General features: G+C 44.0%; 1 protein-coding gene and 1 long non-coding RNA gene across 9 annotated transcripts in view; one reads left to right on the top strand and one right to left on the bottom strand.

Moving 5' to 3' along the window:
- Positions 1-1,451: 1,451 nt before the first annotated feature.
- Positions 1,452-15,721, bottom strand: LOC118675852. Of its 2 annotated transcripts, none has more exons than XR_004973939.1 (3): positions 15,608-15,721; positions 14,469-14,618; positions 1,452-1,717 (listed from the first exon to the last, which is right to left on the bottom strand). It is a non-coding gene; the product is annotated as an uncharacterized LOC118675852 (long non-coding RNA). The 2 variants fall into 2 exon arrangements; XR_004973938.1 differs by having other exon boundaries at positions 15,612-15,720.
- The window catches only part of ST6GAL1 (ST6 beta-galactoside alpha-2,6-sialyltransferase 1), a 131,755-nt gene continuing 120,409 nt past the window's right edge, over positions 14,472-25,817 (top strand). For 4 of the 7 annotated variants that reach the window (XM_036348638.1, XM_036348643.1, XM_036348644.1 and 1 more), the window contains exon 1: positions 15,071-15,335. The gene's annotated coding sequence lies outside the window, so the exon portion shown is untranslated. Of the gene's footprint in view, positions 14,579-15,069; positions 15,336-15,809; positions 15,909-25,817 lie in introns of those variants that run through there. The other 3 variants (XM_036348639.1, XM_036348642.1, XM_036348645.1) reach the window with 3 other exon arrangements.

The raw sequence follows: 25,817 nt of genomic DNA, 5'->3' as shown, positions 1-25,817 counted from the left end.
ACTCAATGTCTGTGTGGTTCAGGATCTGACAGAAGCTTGATCAGAGTTTATACACAGAATTCAGACCTCTCTCTTTCTTTGGATCATTCCTTTCCAATATTTCTCCTCCCCTCGTACTTTTCAGCATACTCTGTCCTCTTGTTCTTTAGGCCAAAGGACTATGGATTTTTTTTTTTTTAATCCGAGTTTTAGCCACCTCACATGGTGCTGATCTCATCCTGTTCACAAGCTAAAAACTTAGGAAAATAGGTAATTCACCTTTTGCTATTACATTATTCTAAGATTTGACTCCTTCCAGAATCTGTTTACTGCTATTTAATTTCTTGTGCCTTCAGGTGGTTGTTTTTTGTATTTTGTCTAAGTTCATAGTTGTTATCTGTGGGGGAACAGATAAGCTGGTGGGTGCTTATTTGTCCATACCTAAAGTGAAAATTGCTGGTGTTTTGTTTGTTTGTTTTTACTGTTTTGCTGTTTTTACTTTTGCTGTTCATTGTATAAAATGTTGGAGGGGGGCCGAAGCCGGTTTGGCTCAGTGGACAGAGCGTCGGCTTGCGGACTGAAAGGTCCCAGGTTCGATTCCGGTCAAGGGCATGTACCTGGGTTGTGGGCACATCCCCAGTAGGAGATGTGCAGGAGGCAGCTGATCGATGTTTCTCTCTCATTGATGTTTCTAGCTCTCTATCTCTCTCCCTTCCTCTCTGTAAAAAAATCAATAAAATATATTTAAAAAAAAATGTTGGAGGTGGGGGGAGGGAAGGGGAGAGATCCTTTAATCTAAGTGTCATTTTGCCACCTTATCCAGTTCTCACAAATGTCTTATTCTTAGAACTTCAGATTTATAATCTGTAAAATGGGGTGTAAATAGTCCTTTTTTTGTAGAGTTGTTGCAAGAGTTGAATGGGATAGTGCAGGTAAAGCTTTTTAACATAGTATTTGGCAGTTAATAAGATTACTACCATTATCTTTAGTGTCAGTATCGCATCCCTTAACACAGAGCCTGATATATAGTAGGGGGTAAATAATATTGCTGAATAAAGGAATTAGATGCATGAATATGGAGAAGGAAGAGAATGGAAATAAGAAATAATGGAATCACAGGAAAACTGTGGAGGTACACCATGGTTGGCATTTCCCCGTTGGACCTGGGTTTGTAACAGAAACTCAGGCCTGCAGCCAGGTGGCTCTTCCCTCCAGCCCAGGCTTCTATTACATAAGGTGTTCTCTCTAATTTGTGGTGATTCATTACGCAAGCTGCAGAATGAGGCCAAGCCTTCAGAACTAGGTGAAGAGGCCCACATCCTCCTTTTTACACTTTTCAGGAAGCCCAAGGTAATTTGGGGGGGATTCTGAAGCCTCAGGGGCACTCCCCTGAATTGTGGGCATTGGAGGAAATGCCTGAAAGCTGCATGTGTTTGGAGCAGTATCAGAGACCAAAAGAAGAGGCTTGGAAATGAGGGAGGCCATTCATTGTCTAGACATGACAAACATGTTAACACCTTGACTTTAGGGAGGAATTATTCCTTACACTGGGGGGCCAAATTGCCAACCCTCCACTGGCAGGTACACGTTCCAAAATCATAACGGTGTTTGCCAGGGCAAAGGGGTCAGGTGTGCAGGCATTAGCAGTGGCCATGCTTCCTTCCACTCGTGGTGTCTGTCAGTTACTCTGAGAGGTCAACAGTGTGGATGAGGTCCTAGGCCTGGGAGTCTTCTTCATCTGTAAAAAACACAAGAAGATTGAAAAAAATATTATTCATTAAACTGTATACATAAAAGTAGTTAAAATGGCAAAATTTACCATGATTAAAAATAAAAGATAGCCACTTGGCCTGGAGGTCAAACCCTCCCTGGTATTAGCTACAACAATCAAGGTTTAACTATAAGACTGCGCACAAAGACCACTAGGGGGTGCACCAAGGAAGCATAACAAAATGCGGAGACAAAGAAACAGGACAAAATTGTCAATGGAAGATATAGAGTTCAGAACCACACTTTTAAGGTCTCTCAAGAACTGTTTAGAAGCCGCCGATAAACTTAATGAGATCTACAAGAAAACTAATGAGACCCTCGATGTTATATTGGGGAACCAACTAGAAATTAAGCATACACGGACTGAAATAACGAATATTATACAGACTCCCGACAGCAGACCAGAGGAGCGCAAGAATCAAGTCAATGATTTGAAATGCGAGGAAGCAAAAAACACCCAACCGGAAAAGCAAAATGAAAAAAGAATCCAAAAATGCGAGGATAGTGTAAGGAGCCTCTGGGACAGCTTCAAGCGTACCAACATCAGAATTATAGAGGTGCCAGAAGATGAGAGAGAGCAAGATATTGAAAACCTATTTGAAGAAATAATGACAGAAAACTTCCCCCACCTGGTGAAAGAAATGGATTTACAGGTCCAAGAAGCGTGGAGAACCCCAAACAAAAGGAATCCAAAGAGGACCACACCAAGACACATCATCATTAAAATGCCAAGAGCAAAAGACAAAGAGAGAATCTTAAAAACAGCAAGAGAAAGAAACTCAGTTACCTACAAGGGAATACCCATACGACTGTCAGCTGATTTCTCAACAGAAACTTTGCAGGCCAGAAGGGAGTGGCAAGAAATATTCAAAGTGATGAATACCAAGAACCTACAACCAAGATTACTTTATCCAGCAAAACTATCATTCAGAATTGAAGGTCAGATGAAGAGCTTCACAGATAAGGAAAAGCTAAAGGAGTTCATCACCACCAAACCAGGATTATATGAAATGCTGAAAGGTATCCTTTAAGAAGAGGAAGAGGAAGAAAAAGGTAAAGATACAAATTATGAACAACAAATATGCATCTATCAACAAGTGAATCTAAGAATCAAGTGAATAAATAATCTGATGAACAGAATGAACTGGTGATTATAATAGAATCAGGGACATAGAAAGGGAATGGACTGACTATTCTTGGGGGGGAAAGGGGTGTGGGAGATGCTGGAAGAGAATGGACAAAAATCGTGCACCTATGGATGAGGACAGTGGGTGGGGAGTGAGGGTGGAGGGTGGGGCGGGAACTGGGAGGAGGGGAGTTATGGGGGGGAAAAAAGAGGAACAAATGTAATAATCTGAACAATAAAGATTTAATTAAAAAAAAATAAATAAAAGCAATAAATAATATGTGCCCATTGTAGACAATTTGAAAAATTAAGAAAAATTTAGAGACAAAATTATCTATATTCCTTCCTTATAAATATTTGAAATATATTTTCTTTCTGTTTATGCACAAATGGCTATTTTTTACTTAGTTGAGATTATAATGCCTATAAGGTGTGTTTTCTCATAATTTACTATAATTTGAGCATATTTGTCTTTAAGTATTGTTTGAAAATGTCATTTTAATGGACTCAAAGTAATTCATTTTTGGATTCATCAAATTGTATTTCATTGTCTCAGTGGCTATTTAAGCTGTTTCCAATATTTTGCAGAAAAAAAATAACACTTCAATACACATTTTTAAGAGATTTCTGAAAGGGTAAACATTTTTCTTTTCTTCATCTTTTCTTCTACTTAGATTCTACTCTTCCTTAAATGCTTGGCTCAGGTCTGGCCTCTGCTTGAAAACCTTCCCTGAGCACTCCAGCCTGCAAAAATCCCTCTTTTCTCTGACTCCAATTGCATTCATTTGCTCATTTATTCATTTATCATGTATGATTTGCTAGCATATCAAGTATGAGAAACACACAGATTGGTTTCTTCCTGCATGTGCCCCGACCAGGGCCCAGGTCGGGGAGGAGCCTGAAACCATGGTATGTGCTGTTGACGGGAATTGAATCAGGACCCTCCAGTTCATAGGGTGATGCTCTATCCACTGACCAAACCAGCTAGGGCTGTGCTCACACTTTCTAAGTACTTTACATAGATGATCTCTTCAATACTATATATGCTTCACCTATGGAAAAGCTGAGGCACAGAGAGAGTAGGTAACTTGGCCAAGGTCGCTCAGCTATTCCCTGGGTGATCTGGGATTCAGAGTCCATTAATTGCATTAACAGTTATACATGTTGCCCCAGCTTAACTGCTCTAGGGACTGGCGATGGCTCATTAAACAAAGCAAGTACACCTCCTGGATTATGGAGCTTACTTGGAGCCTGGGTGCCCCACTTAACTCTGGGTCATACCCATCTTGAGCTGTTCCCTCATGGCTGTATGTGGGTAAACTCTTGCTTCTCCATCCTGTGAACTCCTATAGGGCTAGAGCCCCATCTCATTCTGTCTTGCAGCCCAAGAAGCACATAGCTAGTGCACAAGGGTTACTCAGCAATGCCTTTAAACTGATGGGTGGGAAGTAGCAGAAAGAGATCTGAGCACCTGGAAACCAGGTTGTACTTTGGGCTCTATCACTGTGTAACATTATATATTAAATGAATGAAAAATTAAGGTCCCAGAAATTCTGCAAGTATCTTTTTTTTTTTTTAAATATATTTTATTGATTTTTTACAGAGAAGAAGGGAGAGGGACAGAGAGTTAGAACATCGATGAGAGAGATCGATCAGCTGCCTACTGCACCCCCCCCCCCCCAGTGGGGATATGCCCACAACCAAGGCACATGCCCCCGACCAGAATCGAACCTGGGACCCTTCAGTCCCCAGGCTGACGCTCTAACCACTGAGCCAAACCGGTTCGGCTCTGCAAGTATCTTTATTCATTTATTTAATAGTTCTTTATTGTTGAAAGTATTACATTGTCCCCCTGTCCCCCCCCCCCTTGACTCCTTTCAGCCTGCCCCTGCCCCCCACCCTAGGCCTTCAGCACCCTATTTTCTGTGTCCATGGGTTATGAATATATGCATACAGGTCTTTGGTTGATTACCTGCCACCCACCCACCCTCCCCCACATTCCCTCTGAGATTCTGCACTCTGTTCCATGCTTCCATGTCTCTGGATCCACTCTGTTTATCAGTTTATTTTGTTACTTAGATTCCACATGTGGGTGCAATCATGTGATACTTGTCTTTCTCTGACTAACTTCTTTTACTTAGCATGATATTCTCCAGGTCCCTCCATGCTGTCTCAAAGGGTAAGAGATTCTTTTTTTTTATTGCAGCATAGTATGCCATGGTATAAATGTACCACAGCTTTTTTATTCACTCATCTACTGATGGGCACTTGGGCTGTTTCCAGATCTTAGCTACTGTAAATTGCGCTGCTATGAACATAGGGGTTCATACACTCTTTCTGATTGGTATTTTGGTTTTCTTAGGATATATTCCTAGAAGTGGAATCACGGGGTCAAATTTTTTGAGGAAACTCCATACTGTTTTCCATATGGTTGTACCAGTCTCTGCAAGTATCTTTAAAACTTTAGAGAAGGAAGAGATCATTTTGGACTCCCAGCTTCCTGGAGAAGCTTAGGGTTGAACCAGACCTTAGAGGAGGAGTATGTTCGTATAGGCAGGGTGAGAAGAAAGGGGTCATTTGAGAAGAATAAAAAAGCAGAAGCATGTCCTAGTGACAGAAATAATGGGGAGATGCATCAGATGATCCTCACATTACGTTGTCTCCAAGTACAAACTGATGAACATAGCAGTTAAAGAGTGACTTTGAAGTCATACACATGTTAGTTCAGTCCCCAGCTCTGCCAATTACAAGACACTCTGGCCTTTGTCCAGTTATTTAACTTCTTAAGCCTCAGTTATTTCATTCCAAATGCAGTTAATGATGCACACTTCACAGGGCCTTTGTGAGGATTAGCTATAGCATAGTTCAGTTCCTGGTTCAGTAACTTGAGGAAGTCATTATTATCTCTCACTTCGTTCTGGAATATCCAGATCGTAATCTTAACATGCTCTGTTTCACCTCAGTAATCAATATCTGAGAATTATGATTTCTCTTAGCTCATGAGATCTAAGAAGCAGTAAGACTGCATGCACTTCACTCTTTGTGCCAAAAGACGCTGGAGTGAAGGAAATGCCTTATCAGAGGCCCAGCCTCACACAAAGCTATCTCAGATGGGTGACTTCCTTCTTCAGAGCAACTACAATAGCATTCCAATGGGCTTCTGGTCTTTCCCCACAAGCTCCCCTTATTGCTTTATATATTTTTTTAGCCATTTGAAGAGACAGGCTGAAAAGCCAGACTAATAATCCCTGACCACTATGAAAAGTCAGCAAATAATGAACAGGTCCTGATTCCTCTCGGGGGCCTCATTATGTGAGGCTGGCCCACAGCAGTTCCTGTTTTTTTTTTCTTTTTCTCAAGTCTTCGTCTCTATATTTTCTGGCTGTCCTGTGGTCCCTTTATCAGCTTTAACATCTGGGTCAGAAAATGTGGGTCTTACTCCAAACTCTGTCATTTATTAGCAAGGGTTGGCAGGGTAAATTTGAGTGTCTTAAGCCTTAGTTTATTTATCTATGAAAGAGAAATCAATTGAAAGAGGTATAGGAAAGTGCCTTAGAAGTCTTCTAAACGAGTAAGATATATTAAAATGGGTAGATTAAAATCAGGCAGGTGCACTGTGACCTTTTTTCTTAATCCCACCATCAGAAGAGTCCCAGATTCTGCATATACAAATCCATCCTGTGAAGTTCACTCTGAATGTGAACTTATGAACTTTGGAGAAGTTCTTATTTTGGGCAAGGAAATGAGTTTCCTAATACCTACCCTTCCTGTAAGTTTGAGAAGGGCCTCCCAGAGGAACTAGTCAAAGAAATGTGATAGATGGCATCCCTTTGCTCCCTGGAATTACAGCCCACTTGATGGAACCCCAAGCTGATTTGATGCAACCCTTTTAATACAATGGCTTATATTTCACACAAGTCCCTGTACTCTCCATCCCCAGATCCTCACAAACACACATCAGTCTTCTGCCTCCGCCAGCCTATGTTTCTATCTTCTGGATGGAGTCATTCTGAGGCCTCCAGGTCATGGCCTTGTGATGTTCTGAGGCCCTTTTCGTTAGGGAAGTGCAGGCTGTTATCATAAGCCACCTATTTGCCCACTGAACTGGATGGTTGAGTGCTTTATGATAACTCCAAGGAAGGCTATACTAGATAATGCTGCATCATTCAGGGCCTACACCCTGCACAAAACCTTGCTAGTGCTCCCCAAATGCTTATCTGATTGCCCACATACTTAGACCTGCAGAGCTGGTGACTGGTTAATTTAAATCACCAGTTTCCTCACCAGCTCCTGGTAGAGAAATGCAGGTTTCTCATGGGAAGCTACCAAGGTTTGGTATTTTACCTTATACAGAGAGGGGTTGAAAAACTGAAGTAGCTTCCCAGAAGACATTTGAACCTCAGGAACTACTCAGTGTTGGGGAAAAGTGGCCTTTTCCAAATGCTATTGTCCAGCTCCTTGTGGTCAATTAACTATTGGTGATGATAGCTAACAAGAAAGTGACTAAGGTCGCAGCCATATTTCAGCTATCTACAGCTCATAATCCCTAGGCAAAGGGTCCCTCACTAAGGGCAGTGCCAGGAGAGAAGGCTCCCCTGGACATAGAGTACCATATGCTCAGGCATGGTTGGTGGCTTTTTACCCTGTGGAGAAACTTCTCTGGGTCAACCTAGAAACAGCCTTAGAAGTAACCTAGTGATTATGTACAAATCCTGCTGATCATCAACATTGCCTGGGGAGTGTGTTAACAATTACAGATAGCCCTAGCCGTTTGGCTCAGCGGATAGAGAGTTGGCCTGTGGACTGAAGGGTCCCGAGTTCAGTTCGGGTCAAGGGCACATGCCAGGGTTGTGGGCTTGAACCCCAGTAGGGGGCATGCAGGAGGCAGCCAATCAATGATTCTCTCTCATCATTGATGTTTCTATCTCTCTTCCCTCTCTCTTCCTCTCTGAAGTCAATAAAAATATATTAAAAAAACAACAATTACAGAAAGCCAAGGTTGGACCCTGGAACCACAAAGGGGAATTCCAAAGGTGATTCCAAAGGTGAGCCATATTTGCAAATAACTTACTTAGTCCAACTGACTTCATTTCATGAAGTAGTAAAGAGGAACTGCCTTGGCTGAGGTCTGCAAGTTGGACTGTGAGAGTTGGGAGTAGAATTCAGGACTGTTGATTCCTAGATTAGGACACTATGTGTTGTGTGGCTTTTTTCATGAAACATTAGCTATCCTTTGGGGAGAGATGTGTAAAATACATGTGGGTGAAGGACAATAAAGAGTGGCATGATCCTTCAAATGTGTAAGTCACCAGAATCTTAACACTAGCCCTTCGCTTACTGTAATTAATCAAATGCCTTGGTTAACAATCCAGCTTTACTACTTATTACTTGAGTGACTCTGGTTAAGTCACTTACCTCTTTGTTTCCTATCTATAAAATATGAATAATAAAATTAATAGTATCTACCTAATAGGGAATAGATTGCAAGGGATCAATTTCAGAATATTTGAAAAGTGCTTGCTTGACGTAGTGCCTGACCTGGGACAAGTGTTCAGTAACTGTTAGCTATTATTTGTTGAGCATTAACTATGTGCTTCATAGATGCCTCCCCTAATATGCACAACACTTCTATGAAGCAGGCATTCTTTTTTTTTTTTTAAATGTATTTTTATTTATTGATTTCAGAGAGGAAGGGAGAGGGAGAGAAACATCAATGATGAGAAAGACTCATTGATCTGCTGCCTCCAGCATGCAACCCACTGGGGATCAAGCCCGAAACCCGGGCATGTGCCCTGACCAAGATTCGAACTGTGACCTCCTGGTTTATAGGTTGATGCTCAACCACTGAGCCACACTGGTTGGGCAGGCAGGCATTCTTGATCAAGCCTTCCTGATGAGGCGAGAAAGGAGGACTGACTGAGTTTGTACCATTTGCTGTATTGGTCATTTGAAATTAGGCATTTTGTAACCTCTGTCCACATAGGTGATATGTAGAAATATGTGATGGTGATAATATCTTTCTGGAGGCAACATTTGTGAAATTTTTGAAAATCTTACTAACGCTTCTTGAGTTTGTAGCCTGATCCTTGTGTTTCTTGGTGTCTTCTATTCATCTTCATGATCCCTGACATAGTCTAGACCAGCAGTCGGCAAAGTCGTTAGTCAACAGAGACAAATATCAACAGTACAACGATTGAAATTTCTTTTGAGAGCCAAATTTTTTAAACTTAAACTATATAGGTAGGTACATTGTTATTAACTTAATTAGGGTACTCCTAAGGCTTAGGAAGAGCCACACTCAAGGGCCAAAGAGCTGCATGTGGCTCGTGAGCCGCAGTTTGCTGACCATGGGTCTAGACCCTTTCTTCACCCATAATGTTCAGTTAATGTTTGTCAAATAGACAAGTTGACCAGTTGCCTCCTCCTGGGTCATTTATCCTTTCCTCCCCTCATGAGTGCAATGGATAGTTTATTGAAGGACTACTTATGGTAGTAGAAACATTGAAAACAACCTTAATGTCTAGCTACAGGAGAATGGTTTAATAATTAATGATGCACTCATATATTGCTAATAGCTATCACTTACACTGTGCCATGTATTTGTTCTAAGCAGTTTTAATGCGATTAACTCATTTAATCTTTAGAACCATGTTGTGAAGTAGATACTACTATGTTCATTTTGCAGGTAGGAAAAAGGAGCCAGAGAGGTTAATTAATTTGTCCAATGTCACACAGCTTGAAGGTAGCAGTCAGTATTCAAACTCCGACAGCTTGACTCCAGAATTTGCTTTCTCAGCCACTGAACTAATCTGTCTCCCAAAGAGGAAATAAATGGTGTAATAAACCAATAGTAACTTGTCTCAGAGTAGTATTTCCTTTGCCTCTAATAAGGGCTGAAATGAATGAATACATATATAGAGAAAATGATTATAAGATACTCTAAATAGGGGAGAAAAACAGGATATAACATATATACATTATTATCTCAGCTATGAAAAGTTCTAGAAAAATACACAGGAAATGAGAAAGAAAATAGGCCAAAAGGTAAATTCTGCTTGTGGCCAATTTTTCCACCTTGCTTCTTTATACTTGTCTGACTTTTCTAAATTTCCTAAAGCAAAGTTTATCAGTAAAATCAGTGGGGGAAACTATTAAAAATAGATTTAAAAAAAACACATGAAACTGTATAGAAACAGGTTTAGAACAAATACCAACTGGTATCAAACACTGGTTCTCCCTGCCGCGCTATGAAAAACCTGTTAATCACAAAGAAGTTTCATTGACCAACATCTTCTCTTACACAAAGCCTGACCATCACTGCAGGTTACCAGATAGTCATTCTCAGGTCATGGACACACAGTAGGCAGCTTCCACTTTTGTTCTGATAGGTGTCCCTTGAGAGAAACCAATTTTTTGGATCTTTTTGAGATAATTTATTATAAGCATCTTTGATTCCGCAGAGTCCATTTGCCCCTGTATTTCCTGCCATTCCTGGTGCATCTGATCTCCTGGGGCATAGCTTATGAGTTTTGCCCTTAGGCAGCAGGGCAGCTGCAGTCTGTTAAGTGTCAGTGATTTGATAGGCTTATCTAGCCTTTTGCAGCCCTGGGGCCAGAAATGGCATTTAAAAAAAAAAAAAAAAGGCCTTGGTTTCAACACACAGCACAGTGCAACACTCACTAATGGAGTTTAAGCAATTCACGTTACCCCTGAGCCTCAGGATTTTTATCTGTAAATGGGGATGATAAAGAACCTTACCTGCGTGGCTCAATGGTTGAGCTTCAACCTATGAGCCAGGTGGTCACGATTCGATTCCTGATCGTGTTTCTATCTCTCTCTCCTTTCCTCTCTGAATCAATAAAAATATATTTTTTTTAAAAAAAGAACTTTACCTACCTTACAGGTTATTGTGAGTCTGAAGAAGACTCAAGTGAAATAATGTATATGCAAGCCATTTGTAAATGGATTTATACTCTTGTGAATTCTCTTTATTTATTTGTAGCTTCCCACTTTTTCACACCCTTTGGAGTCACTGAGAAAGGCTAATTGAAATGAATTGAAATGAAATTAATTAACATTAAAATCAAGGAGCCTGTCTAGAGGGAAGAACCTTGATGGGAAGGGAGCTGGAGGAATATTGTGGGGGTTTGAGGGATGTTGAAGAGAGAGGTGTAGGAAAGTGAGAGGGTGACTGTCAGGAATAGAACTTTGCGGAAAAGGATGCTGTAAGGTGGGTGCTGTAAGTCTTGCTCATGATGTTTGGTGTAACACCATTTTGCCTCCTTAACAAACTATCAATAAAGCTTCTCTCATGTTTTCTTGGAGGGAGGTTTGTAGTCATCCCCTTGCCCCCCTGCATTAATCTCATGCTAAGATTGGCCTTAAGGCCAGAACAGGAAGAGCTCAAGATGACTTAAGTGCACTAGGGTTCTAAAATGATCCATCCTCCCCCAAGTGAGGATTGAATGAGAACATGCACATAGACTGCCTTGCACACAGTAGATATTCAGTACATGGTGATAATTATTATTGTGAACCAGGAGAAATTTTGCTAATACACAAGTGATTTGATAATGGAGACTTGGTTTTTCCTCGTATTTCCTAGGACAGGGCTGGATTGGGTGAAGGGCAGACCAACCACACCTGTGCCCACACAATAGGTCCTGTTCTCTGACCGACCCTGATCACACTGTTGCTCATACCTTACTCTGAAGTCTTGGAGCCACCAGGCCACTGGTTGTTCTACTAGGGGCTATGTGGCTGCCATGTGGTCCTACCATGAGGTCTATGTCTAGTGTTAAGCCTCTGCCTTCTAGTATCCTCTCCTGCCCCCACTCCATGCTCCACTGGCCCATCTGTGCAGGAACAGTAGGAGCAGCCCCTGGGTGCTTAAATTAGAGATACTGTTATTCTATTTCTATTTTCTGACTTAGGTTCTATAGACTTAGCTGTCTCTAGGTATCTTTATCCTTGAAACAATGAGGCCCAAGGTTAAACAATAGGTGCTGAACGTATGCAGAGGAGAACTGGAAAGGCTATCTAAGGGTCTTGATGATCATCTATAGTGGAGTGAGAAGAAGGGTCTGAGAGGACACTTTCAACTGCCTGCACCTCCCCCCCCCTCCAGCCACAGACTTTAATAACACCTCCAATTCAAGAGTGCTATGAAAATATTTTTTTGAGTAGGTTGTTGTACATTTACATTATAGAGTAGGGCATTATTTGTGTTAGCCAGTACAGTGCCTAAAATGGTGATGGAGAAATGCATTACCAAAAATATTATTTATGAGCAAAGACTGAGATTGTGAGGGGCTGAGATAGTGTCCAGAGGGAAGTAGGTATCTGTACTTCTTAAGGGGAAAAAAGACTTGTCAAGGTAGGAGCCCCAGAGACAACAGGTATGGAAGCCACATAAATAGGCTAGGGAGGACAGAACTGTCCCCCAGTGAATGGTTCAGCCTCCTGCCTCTCACGTATAGGTCAAAAAGCCCCAACTGACCAGACAGCAAGCTTGAGAGAGCAGCCCCTAAATGGGGTAGCCCACAGCTGCTCCCATCCCGGAAGCTTGCTAGGAGTACTTCTACCACCCTGCTATTCTGACTCAGAGTCCCAGGAACTTCTTGGACTTATCATGTCATCTGTGTTCATTTCAAATCTGCAAGTCAAGAATCCGCAATAAGAGTGTTCTTTGTTTCCCCATATTTGGTTAGAGTGCTGGTGAAATATGGTACCTATCTGCTTTGTTTAACAATGGACAGGTTACTTTGATTTTCTAAATTGTATAAGTCATCCCATTCGATTGAATGCCTTATCGATTGAATGACTATTCCATTGATTGTTATCATACTGGTCTTAGAGAGCACATTCTACTGTACCTGGAAACAGGACAGCACAATTATCCTAAATTGTTTTAGTGGCCACAGGTGGTGCGTTCCAGCTGCCTCAGTGGTCCCGAGACCAGGACAGCACAATTACTCTAAACTGTCCTGATAACTCAGTGGTCGGGAGACCCGAGGGCTCTAGATAATGTGTTTCTATCAACCCAGTGATCCGGAGACCCAAAACTGTAATTTAGATAACATGCCTAAGTTTAACTCAGGTTACCCAAGGACTCTAGATAATGTATTTCTGTCAATTCAGTGACCCCGAGACCCGAAACTGTAATTAACATGCTTAATTCTGCTTCTGTAATCTGCTTTTTTTGGGAGCCAGGTGCCACATTCCAAACCCTGGGATGTAATCAATACCTTTGTGATTTTTGCCTATATAAGTCTGGTTTTGCCACCATCTTATTGCTATGAGATTTGGGAATGACCCCTCATAGTCCCGGATTGCAATAAACGTGACTCTTTAATTTGACTTCTTGAGGCGTCCTTCTGTGATTCGCGGGGTACATTACAACACTGGTAAAGACAACTATGGAGTTAGGACTCCACAACGTTCTACAAAAACTTCTCTGTTTCTGGTTCTTGACACAAAAGTGATACAGAAGAAAATGATGAAGGCTTTCAATGAATGTCAAAGAGGGTTCGAATTCCAGCCCTTCCATTTCTGAGGTGACTTCAGTTTCTTAAACTATCCAGTGAGGCTAAGGCTACCACCTATGTAATGGTGAGGAGAGACAATATAATCAGCAGAGTACTTTTGCTCTGCAAATCGTAGGTATTATTTGGTGTCCCCTTTTTCATTCCCTCTGCCATTGTCATCCCTCCTATTATATCTCCACCGATGGAAGCTTCCAAGTTGGTCTCTGCACCCCAGGCTTGCAGTCTCTGCTTCTGCCATTCATTTGCTGGAGAAATTAGCGTAAAACACAAAGATGCATGTCATGCCCCTACACACAATCTTTTAATAGCTTCCAATTTTTTTCAGAATAAAGTCTAAAACCTCCCCAAATAGTCTTATGAGTTTGTTTGCTTCCACTCAATCACACCTACATTTTACTGTTAGGAGCACCTTCTGTATGCCAGATACTCAGCTAAGTGCTTCAGAGACGATTTCACATAATCCTGGAAACAGCACTGTCATTAATGTCTCCATGTTACAGACGAGGAAAGGCAGGCTCAGAAAGGCTAAGAAACTCACACCAACACACAGAGATTTGAATTCAGTCTGCTTGTCACCCTCTCCAACTGGAGCTCTTTGTACAGAGCAATGTTTCCACCGCAGCTGGGAGGGGCCAGCAGAGACAATTGTAGGGGTCCGGGATCTGGGGAGGGAGGAAGCAGTGTTTGGAAGAGGGCATTGGGATGAGATGAGGATGCTACTGGCGGTGGGGAGTGGCCACCTTGATTTGGACAGGGAATTCTGGGCCTGGGCTTCAAGCACCGGCTGAGTGTGTACCCCACCTCGTGTGTCCAGAGGACCTAGACTACCTTCCACTCTCCCGTCCCTCCTCCCCTACCACACCACCTTCCCTCCAAGCTCAGAGTCAAGGGGGCGCTCTAGAGGCATCTGGGAGATGATTATGGCCTCAGGTGGTCACACCCTTTCTGCCTGAGCTTGCTCAGCATGCAATTTCCTCTCGCCTTCCTCTAGCAGCCCCAGTGAAGGGAAGGAAACTGCTCCTTTCCTTCCGGACCAACCCCCTTACCTGTGGCCGGTGGCCCACGGGCCTGCAGATACCTTGGGGTGGAAGTCTCACTGTGCGCGGGGCTTCGCCCGCACTCCTTCCTTTATGTCGGCCGCATTGGAGAGCACCGAGTACGTGAGACGCTGGAGGTTGGAATGTTCTTGCCTAACCCTGTGAAAGAGATTTTGTTGCTTCATATTCTACATAAGAAGAAATCGAGGCGTAGAGAAGTTAGTGACTTGAGCAGGGTCACGCAGTCAATCGGTAGCTCAGTCAGGATTATAGTCCCGTTTATTAGGATGAAAAGAGGGAGAGTGCTGGATTCAGCCCTGGGGACCTGGGTAGAGCCAGCATTTGGGGATCCTAGCCCCGCCGCGTTGCCCCTCCCCCTAGTTCAGGTCTGCCCTCCTGCCCTCCTCTGGAGGAGGCAGGGTCCCAGCATCAGGCGGTACCCTAACCAGGCACCCCTAATCCCGAATCTTTGCTCTCTGGCGACCTCCGGAGGGCCAGATGGGTCCGGGGCTCCGTGTGGCTGGGAAACGCCGTCTTCCTGATTATTTGCATAACGGAGACCGTTCGCTTCCCCGCCCCTCCACCACGCTCCTCTTCCTTTCCTCCCCAGTCCCCTCCACCCCTCATCCCCCGCCTCTCGCTCCCCCCCTGCAGACCCTCCTCCCTTCGGGGACTCCGGCGTGGGGCTCCCAGCCTGGGGCTCTCTGTCCCCCGCCCCGGACAGAGTCCTGAGCACCTGGGGGAGGGGAGTCCTGGGTTGGGCCGGCCGGGGAAGACGCCTGGGGCACTGCCCAGCGCTAACAAAGAGCCAGCTGCCGGCGGGCTGGGGTGTACGCCGGGGGAGCAGCCGCAGCCTCCGCGCCGCCAGCAGGCAGAGTGAGTAGGGGTGCCGTGGGCCACAGCGCAGCCCGGGGGGCCACCCCCGGGAGGAGGGATGCGTAGGGGCGATGCGTAGAGGGGCTAGGGAGGGAAGGGGAGCGGAGGCCGCCAGGCGCGCCCAGGGCGCAAGGAATCGGTGTCCAGCGCCGCCTCAGTCATCTTTCCTGCGGGCCGGCCACCTTTGGGCCGGGGGTGCCTGTGTTTTTGTCCTGGGAGAGGGGCCGCCCTGGTTTCTCCCCCGCTCCGTGATCTGGGGACCCACAACAAACCCACGTGCGCTCGGCCACCAGGAGCCCTGCTTTCTCCACCGCACAGTCTGCAAGGAAGGGTGGGACGCCTTGCAGCGGCGGGGTTCCTTCGGATCCCGCCTGGTAGGTTCAAAGACCAGGAAACTGAGCTTCCCGGCGGGGGTGGGGACACGGGCACCATAACAAACGCACGTGCGCCCAACCCTGGGCTGCCAACCCTTAGGAGCCGCCCCGCGGAACCCGGCCATTGTCTCAGCCACAGGATAGAGAGCAGCTCTGGGGGCGCCACTTGCTGGAGGAGGTCGACAAAGACATTTAAAAGGTACCACCTGGGCATCAGCACAAACTGCCAGACTTAAAAGGGAAAACAAAACAAGAAATCGGCTAAGAAAAGATGACTGCAGGCTGAGTCGGTCCCCGGTGGTGGTGTTTTTACTTGATGTGATACGGACAACCCCTCATTTCCACCTCACGGAGGTTTCTTAGGGATGGGGTTGAATTAAGGGTCTATGGGTCCCCTCCCGAAAAAGACCGTGCCTGGTACACCCTTGTCCCTGCGCTCCGGCGGGAGGGCGCGAGCACCTCAGCAGCCTGCGGAAAGAACGGTCCAATTTAAACAGCGCCCAGCGTGGTTTCATTTGCGCTTTGCTTTGTAGGTCCATGTGTCTAGCCTGCCCGGGTGTCATTGGCCCCTTTTGACTTGTTATGCGTTTTAATTAGCAAGGCCAGCCGAGGCCTCCTGTACGAGGTGGGGGCGCTATTATTTTCAGTTCGATTAGAGTTTGAGAGAAATTCCGAGGTCCGGAAAGAGAGGCCGCTCTGGTTTGTTTTGCTTACATATGCTCAGCTCCGCTTTGCAGATTTTGGTTAATCAGACCTGTTCAGGCGGCAGCAAGATGTTTGGGAGGATGAACTGGCCTTTTAGGTGTTGGTGTTGGTGCAGGAGTAAACCCTGAAGATTGTGGGAGTGGGCACTGCTTCCGTGTGCTTGCTGAGACATCGGGTTGTGGCTTCACCTTGGCTAGTGCCGCTGGAGATGGACCTGTCTCTGGGGAGAACTGGGGATCCTTCAGCCCCACACCACTTTCACTGAGAGTCTGGAGAGCATCCAGTGAGCCCCCTTATTTTATAAGTGGAAAGCGGAGACCTGTTGAGTTTAGCCACTTGTCCAAGATGAAACGGAAATCAGGACAGAGACAGGACTTGAGTGTGGGTCTCCCAACTCCCACACTGCACAAGGCTAGGCTGACAACTAAAGGCAAAACCAGGATTCTGTGGTTGGCTTAAAAGGCAGTGGCCTTAGGCAAAACAGAGTTAAACAAAGAAAGCAATTCAGATTGAAAGGTGCACCCTTCCATTATCCCTTTCAAGAGTTCTTTATTCATTGGAGAAAAGGATAGATTTAGTAATTCCTTATTCTTCATCTGGCCTTTCATAAGCTTAGTTATTTTTCTCTCCTGGCTGCCCCCTCCCTTCAAATTGGAATAGGGCCAACTGTGGAGACTTAGATGTTTTGCCTCTCATCCCTGTGCCAGAAGGCCTTTGTTTGGGCATAAGCATGGGCTGTTGACACCAGCCCGGCCGGGTAGAAAGTATCTCTTAGCATGCTTCTCCTAAGCCACTTGTGGGAGAACAAAACATTTTTGTCATTGATTTAATTTAATTTAAAATTTTTTATGAGAGTTCCATGTAAGTAGCTGCTTATTTTTGTATTTGGCATAGAAGAAGTTGGAAAACCCAAAAAACTTGGAGTCTGGGTTTCCCTACAGCTAATATGCTGTTTTGCCCTGTCCCTGTTATTGCCTGGCTACATTTATTTATTTTCTTAGGGTTTCCAGAGTGTGTCTCATTTTCATGGTGATTCCACTGGACATAAGGAATTTCAGGAATCATCTGGTCAGACCCTTTTATTTTCTAGATAGAAAAATTGAGGCCAAGAGAGGAGGAATTACTTGCCTAAAGACACTCAGCAAGGTGTCTGCTTTTACTGACTCTTTTTTAATCCTTTCCTGAGGATGTTTATCTATTTTAGGGAGAGAGAGGAATAGAGAGAGAGAAGAGAGAAGACAGAAACATCAATTGTTTGCACACCCTCCCCCCCAAGAAGGGGGATCAAACCCACAACCTAGGTTGTGCCCTGACTGGGAATGGAACCTGCAGGTTTTTGGTGTATGGGACGATGCGCCAACCAACTGAGCCACCTGGCCTGGGCTAGTGCCTCTCTTTGCCTAAAGGAAACTGTTGCATCAAAGGAGTTTTTGTTGGTATGTCACAGTAAAGTCAAAGTTATGATGGTTGTTATAACAACTACCTTTAAGTCAGATAATGAATTCCTTAAGGATTCGAATAGGCTTTGGTTATTAAACAAAGCCATAGATCCCAATGGTAGATCTGGTGAGGTTATCATTGGGGATCAGTTTTCTTTAGTGTTTACTAAATGGTTCACTTTACTTTTGCTCTGGGCTCCCACAGACACCTTTTTCCCAGTAGGGAGCTGCTTTGAGTATAATCATAAACCAAAAGGCAGCAAAAACTCAGAAGAGAGAGGCCCCACTTAGCCCTGTGCTACTGAACATCTTGGGCCCTAGTTTCCTTCTTTGTGCAGTGTGGGTACTTTCTTCTGCCCAGGTTCAGTGAAGTGGAAGATGCTCAGGCCTTAGAGTCTGAGGAGCAGGTTTGAGTCATCCCTTCTCTCCCAAGTGCCTTGAAAACCAGAAGGCTGCATCCACATTGTGTAATGTGAGGGTAAGAACATGCATGTATCTCCTTGGTTGTTGGGAGTATTAAGTCATGGGACTCATGTTTAGGATTCTTCAGATCTCTTGGCAGGCTTGGGTGCTCCCCAGCTTTTTAAGTGGCAGAGAATGATGGGAGGCAAAATAGCCCCGGAGGGTAAGCCCAGTCAGTGCTCAAGGAGATCCTACCTAGTCACAAAGAGGTATGAATGTTTGCCAAACTGTTAAGTGGGCTTTGGGTAGTTGTGAAGTGCGTGTGACTCTAAGGTAAATAAACTTAGTAAAAAACAAATCAAAAGCAAAACCAGAACTTTCAGGCCCAAGTGAGTGAGACCTAGTCATTCCATTCATTCACTTCATATTTACTGACAAGCAGATGGGTTGGGTGGGGGTGTCCTGTGCTCAGCCTGGAGTTATAAAGAACATGACCCATTCTCTACCCCACCACCCTTGCTCAGAACACATTTTGGTCATCCCTTAGAAATTGCCTTCAGAAAATAGATCTCATTTATCTCAATATTGACCTGGGCTTTGGGGTTGGGGGAGTTTCTTTTTTCTTCATGAGTCAAACAAGAGCAGGTGGTAAAATGAGAGCATGGAAGAGGGAAGGCTTCCAAGAGAATGTGGCTTTCTACAAATGTGAGGATGTGGTAGCATTAAAAAATGACAGCAATAAATCATTAATGAAATTCATAGTAATCTGGAACATTAGAGTCCTGAGTTTTCGCTCAGACCTGATGTCAGTGATTTGTTCAATAAGAACTGAATTGGGGGCGGGGAGCATTTTTCTTGCTTGTCTGCATGTATGCTACATGTGTTCTGAGTCTGGTAGATGTACTTTTCACGAGTTTATATGTAACAATAACATAGTTTCACATAAAAGACTGAGTCTGGTGGATGTACTTTTCATGGGCTATATGTAACAGTAACATAGTTTCACATTAACTACTGGAGTATTTAATGAATCCCCATATACAATTACTTATCCGCATCTTATCTTCTAAATCATTACTTGAAGGGACAGGTTAGCCTTCAGAATTAGTTTGGTGATTTAGATTTTGTTTATCATTCTGATTATAAGAACAAAGCATGTCCATTGAGGACAATTTGGAAAAGTAGAAAAAAAGTATACAGAAACAGAAAAAAATACCATTATTTACAGACAATGACTGTTAACATTTGGCAATTTTCCTTCTGGTCTTCTTTTTATGGATTTGCTTTTCTCTAAATGGTTGAGAGCACATTGGATGTACTGTTATCTCTTATCTCTTGCTTTTCTTGCTTAACCTTTTCATATGTACATCAGAGTTTACATCTGCATTAAAGCTGTGCCTTTCATTCATCTCCAAGGTCTGGTGGAAGTATTTCATTTTTTCTTGTGGCTGAGTAGTATTCTATTGTATGTAGGTAGCACATCTTTATCTAATCATCTATTGAAGGACACTTTGTTTTCATGTCTTGGCCACCATGAATAATGCTTCAATGAACATAGGGGTGCATATATCTTTGTGAATAAATCTTTTCAAATTTTTGAGTAGATACCTAGAAGAGGGGTTGCTGGGTCATATGGTAATTCTATTCTTAATTTCTTGAAGACCCTCCATACTGTTTTCCCTAGTGGCTGTACTAGTTTACATTCCCACCAGCAGCGAATGAGGGTTCGTTTATCTTCACAACCTCTCCAACACTTGTTATTACTTGTCTTGTTGATAATGGCCATTTAAAAGGTGAGGTGGTATCTCATTGCAGTTTTGATTTGCATTTCCCTAATAGCTAGTGAGGTTGAGCATCTTTTCATACATTTGTTGGCCATTTGTATGTCTTCCTGGGAGAAGTGTCTGTTCAGGTCTTCTGCCCATTTTTAAATTGGACTAGAGGCCTGGGGCATGGATTTGTGCACCGGTGGCGTCCATCGGCCTGGCCTGCGTGGATCTTTTGGCTCTCTGACATCCCCTGAGGGGTCCTGGATTGTGAGAGGGCACAGGGCCGGGGAGGGACAATGGGAGGACTTCAGGGTGTGTGCGGCCAATCTCACCCAGTCCTGATTGGCCAGACCCCAGCAGCAAGCTAACCTATAGGTCGAAGTGTCTGCCCCCTAGTGGTCAGTGCACATCATAGCGAATGGTCGAACAGTCGAACGGTTGGACACTTAGCATATTAGGTTTTTATTATATAGGATTATTTGTTCATTTGGCAAACACAAGCCAGCCATCTTTATTTTAGAAGAAGTGTTAAGTCTAAGGTGGAGGGGGAAGGGCTCTGCATATGGCTTTGGGCTTAGTCCTGCCCTTGTGACCTCCAAAAACTTACTTCAGCACCCCACTTTTCAGTTTCTGTATGTGTTAAACAACTCTAGGGTCATTTATTAATTCATTCCTCACATATTCAAATGCCCACTCTAAACCAAAGGTGCATAAAGACAGCACAGCTTTTAGAAGCTCAGAGTATGATGGAGGGTCAGGGTAACAAGAGACTAGTTGAGGATGCTGTGGACCCAGCGGAGGGCAGCTCCCACCCCTCGAGCAGCAGGAAGGAAGACTTCCTGGAGGAGGGCCACTACTGGGTAGTCAAACACCTGTTATTTCTTTTCGATTGTAATCGACTCTGAGATTAACATGTTTGTGAATAATCAGATAATTTCCAAAGGATAGAATCCTAAAGTTAGAATTACTGAGACACACTTTAAAGGATATTATCATTTAAAAAAACTTATAGGCTTAGCTCCAATTACATATAAAGTCCCAAAGTACCCAAGTGTTATATGTATCTTGTGGGAACAGTAGAAATTAAGAGCACAAGTAATTTAGGATTTAATAAATGGTCCCTGGTGTAGACGTGGGCAAGGTACTTAAACTCACCCCCTTGCCTCACTGGGCCATTGTAAGGTTTAAATAAAATTATAGCTGAAGAGTCCAGGATAGTGCCAGATATACAGGAAGCACTCAGTAAATTGTTATAATTGGGATTTTCACAAGTGGCAGAAACTTTTGGTCCTAATATTTTCCTTACCACAATACCAGGCAGAAAGTTAATTAAAATGGAACCTCCTACCAGGTGACAAATTGGGAGGGAAATGATCACTCACATGATACATTATTTAAAAAGTCTTATTATGGAAAATTTCAAACATACAAAATGGTGTAATGAATCCCTATATACAATCACTTATTCTCAAGAATTACCAAAACTCACAACAGATCTATAAAACTATACTCCACCCAGATTACTTTGAAGCACATTGTGATATCAGCTCAGTCATAAATATTTCACTGAGTTGCATGATGTATATTTGAGGTATTGTACTGCTCCTGGAGCCTGTCTCTGCTTCCATAAAAACATATTTTTATTGATTTCAGGGAGAGAGAGAAAGAGAGAGAGAGAAGGAGAGAGAGAGAGAGGGAGAGGGAGAGAGAGGAAGGGAGAGAGAGAGAGAATTATGAGAATCATTGAGTGGCTGCTTCCCGCTGGGGATCTCCTAACTGGGGATTGAGTCTGAAACCCAGGTATGTGCCCTGACCTGGAATCGAACAGCAACCTCCTGGTCTATAGGTCGATGCTCAAGTACAGAGCCACAGAGCAACACTAGCTGGGCCCAACCTGAGATCTTCTTCTTTTTTTTTTTTTCTTAATTAAATCTTTATTGCTCAGATTATTATATTTGTTCCTCTTTTTTCCCCCCATAACTCCCCACCTCCCAGTTCCCGCCCCACCATCCGCCCTCACTCCCCACCCACTGTCCTCATCCATAGGTGCACGATTTTTGTCCAGTCTCTTCCCGCATCTCCCACACCCCTTTCCCCCCCAAGAATAGTCAGTCCATTCCCTTTCTATGTCCCTGATTCTATTATTATCACCAGATTATTTATTCACTTGATTCTTAGATTCAGTTGTTGATAGATGCATGTTTGTTGTTCATAATTTGTATCTTTACCTTTTTCTTCTTCTTCCTCTTCTTAAAGGATACCTTTCAGCATTTCATATAATACTGGTTTGGTGGTGATGAACTTCTTTAGCTTTTCCTTATCTGTGAAGCTCTTTATCTGACCTTCAGTTCTGAATGATAGCTTAGCTGGATAAAGTAATCTTGGTTGTAGGTTCTTGGTATTCATCACTTTGAATATTTCTTGCCATTCCCTTCTGGCCTGCAAAGTTTCTGTTGAGAAATCAGCTGATAGTCGTATGGGTATTCCCTTGTAGGTAACTGACTATCTTTCTCTTGCTGCTCTTAAGAGTCTCTCTTTGTCTTTTGCTCTTGGCATTTTAATTATGATGTGTCTTGGTGTGGTCCTCTTTGGATTCCTTTTGTTTGGGGTTCTCCGTGCTTCCTGGACTTGTAAGTCTATTTCTTTCACCAAGTAGGGGAAGTTTTCTGTCATTATTTCTTCAAATAGGTTTTCAATATCTTGCTCTCTCTCATCTTCTGGCACCCCTATAATTCTGATGTTGGTACGCTTGAAGCTGTCCCAGAGGCTCCTTACACTATCTTTGTATTTTCGGATTCTTTTTTCATTTTGCTTTTCTGGTTGGGTGTTTTTAGCTTCTTCGCATTTCAAATCTTTGCCTTGATTCTTGCGGTCCTCTGGTTTGCTATTGGGAGTCTGTATAATATTCGTTATTTCAGTCAGTGTATGTTTAATTTCTAGTTGGTTCTTTATCATAACATCGAGGGTCTAATTAGATTTGTTGAGGATCTCATTAAGTTTATCAGCGGCTTCTAGACAGTTCTTGAGAGACCTTAAAAGTGAGGTTCTGAATTGAATATCCTCCATTGACAGTTTTGTCCTGTTTCTTTGTCTCTGTATTTTTTATGCTTTCTTGGTGCACCCCCTTGTGGTCTTTGTGTGTAGTCCTCCTGTAGTTAAGCCTTGATTGTTGTAGTTAATACTAGGGGGATTTGACCTCCAGGCCAGCTGGTTGTGAGAATCAGCTGTGTCTGCAGTGGGAAAACTTCTGTACTCTAGGGAGGTGCTAATCTAGCCTTTGCCTGAGGCTATCTGGCAAATGGCTCTGGGCAGGGCTTGGGCGGGGCGGGTGGGTCTCTCGGGCTCGGGATCAACAGGGTGGGCCAGAGAGAGCAGTTATGGCGGCTCTCAGTTCCGTCCCTAGGGGCTCTGCCTCACAGAGTCCCAGCAACCGCTGCAAACCTCGCAGAGAAAGCTGCCTTCGAGTTCCGACTGAAGCCAGACAGTCCCGCTTCTCCCGTTTGAGTCTGGGTCCCTAGAGACTCGCCTGGATCTGGAGCTCAGAATCTGAGACTCCCTCCCGATTGAAAGCACCAACCGCGCCCTCCGCCGCCAGCCCGCTCTGCGCGCGCACTCCGCACCTGAGTATTTCACTTCAGCACTGCGCCTCCTCTGAGTCTGGGTATGATATTCTCTTTCCTCCTAGTTGTAGAATTTCCACTCAGCCAGCATTCCTGTGGTTCTGGATGATGTCCGTTCCGTCTTTTAGGTGTGTTTTGATTTGGTTGTTCAAGGCAGCAATCTCCTGCATTAACCTATGCCGCCATCTTGGTTCTCTCCCCTGAGATCTTCTTAAGTTTCACTGCTCAAGTGAGTTTTCCTGCCTGATCCCGTGTCCCAAAGAGACAGGGTAGAGGGAGCACTGAATTTAGTCAGGAGACCTGATTTGCAAAAGGGCTCCATTCCAGTTGTAGGCTTTTGGCAAGCGACTTCTGAACTTCTTTGAGCACATTTATAAAAATTTGGTGAGGATCAAATGAAGTAATCCATGTGACAGCCCAGCAGCTCCGCATTAGTTGAGCATGAATTGGACTTGGAACCAGCCTCCTCTCCCTCAGAAGCAGACTGTCCACATGAAACTGAGCTCACAGACTGATGGCCCCTCCTCACCAGGATGCATTCGGGTAGTGTTGTCACCGGTCTCTCCAACCGAAGATGTGGTCATGGCTCAGATGAGTGCCTAGCATGCCACGCATCCCAGGTTTGCAAATCTCTCTCATCTCCTCTCACTCTGCCCCTTACCTCTGATTTATGGCTGAGGGCAAGGAAGCCCAGAGAAGGTAGGGCCCTGTCAACTGTGCTTTTCATCCATGGAAAGAGACAGGCTCCCCTTGCCCATTCTAATTTGGATGAGTCTTGGTCTCTCCTAACTCACTGTTGCACCCACGTAGGATTTTTTGACTCAACTAACAGAAAAAATGTTGATTTGATTTAGTAATGAAATCAAAGCCCTCTCTTTAATCCACCAGGACTCTCATTATGGGAGGGCCTGCAACGTGACTTGTGTTGTCCTGCTGTCGCTCGCTGGCTATGTGGCCTTGGGCAGGATGCATGTCACCTTGTGCATGTCACCCTGGGACTCAACTCTCAGCTCTTTAGGCCTTTCCAGCTCTGAGATCATCAAAAGGCAAAGGGCGAAAGATATAGGTCAAGGAGCTTCTTCACATGCATAATAAATGAAGTCTGTTTGCTTTCAGAATCTTCAAATGGGGTAAAAAATCACTCCTTCACCTTCTGCCTTCATCCCCCCAACCTCACTTCTCTCTGAAGTGACTGCTGTTTACAGTTAGTTGTAGGCCCTTTAGCCCCTTTGGCAAGCATTTATGTTATATTCATGGTTATGAGCAAATACATTTTAAAAACTCAGAAAATGGATTGCATTATGACTGCCACGTTACAAACTTGCCCTTTTCACTTTATCAGAGGTATTTCCATATCAGTGTATACATATTATTTTTTTCACAGTTGCATCACATTCTATATTATGGATGTGTTTGCTTCACCAGTCTTCTGTTGATGGACATGAGTCTATTTTCATAAAAATATATTTCTAAGTGTACTTAGACCTTGGCCATAGAGAACAATGGTTTTAAGTGTCAGTGGCTAAATGAAGTCAGTCTATCAAGCTCTGGAAAGGGTGGCAAGAGAATGGGTGCATGCACACTGAGGAGCACACCCTGGAAAGCTGGAATAAAGGGCTCCCAGGAAGTTACTAAGAGGCTGACTGTTTGGATGGAAGACTATTTTTGGAGACAGGCTGCCTGGTTGGGTGCCCTTGGCTGCCAGGGCAAGAAATTGAGCTGCGTCATCGCTTCCTCCACTTTCCACTGTCTCTGGCACTTCCAAATTTGTTTCTGTTCTCAGGGTCACTGGGGACCTACTGGGAGGACTGGAACTTGAGTGAGTGAGGAGAGAGAAGCCAAGAACAGGAGTATTTGATCTCAGACTCTGGAGAAGGGACTGTGCCAGTTCTGCTCTACTCTGTCAGGTGGTGCATACCCATCTGGAGTGTTATATTTCCCGGGGTCCCATACAGATCATGATAAAATGAAGCACCCCAAAAATGGGCTATGTAGAAGCTGAGATTTCAGACACCATATTGGAGGTGGAATAAATGTGGAAACTGGGAGTTTCTGGCCTGCAGGAGATAAAATAAGAGGCACCTTCTTCATGTGGAAGAAGGATTCGAGTCACATCAGAGTGGCTGCTGTGGAGGGGAGAACCAGTCCAGGGTGTGGGAGAAATTGCAGAATG

Source organism: Myotis myotis, unplaced genomic scaffold, assembly GCF_014108235.1.
Source record: "Myotis myotis isolate mMyoMyo1 unplaced genomic scaffold, mMyoMyo1.p scaffold_m19_p_2, whole genome shotgun sequence".
In the NCBI taxonomy this organism is placed as follows: Eukaryota; Metazoa; Chordata; class Mammalia; order Chiroptera; family Vespertilionidae; genus Myotis; species Myotis myotis.
This window is presented reverse-complemented; position numbering and strand designations above follow the sequence as displayed.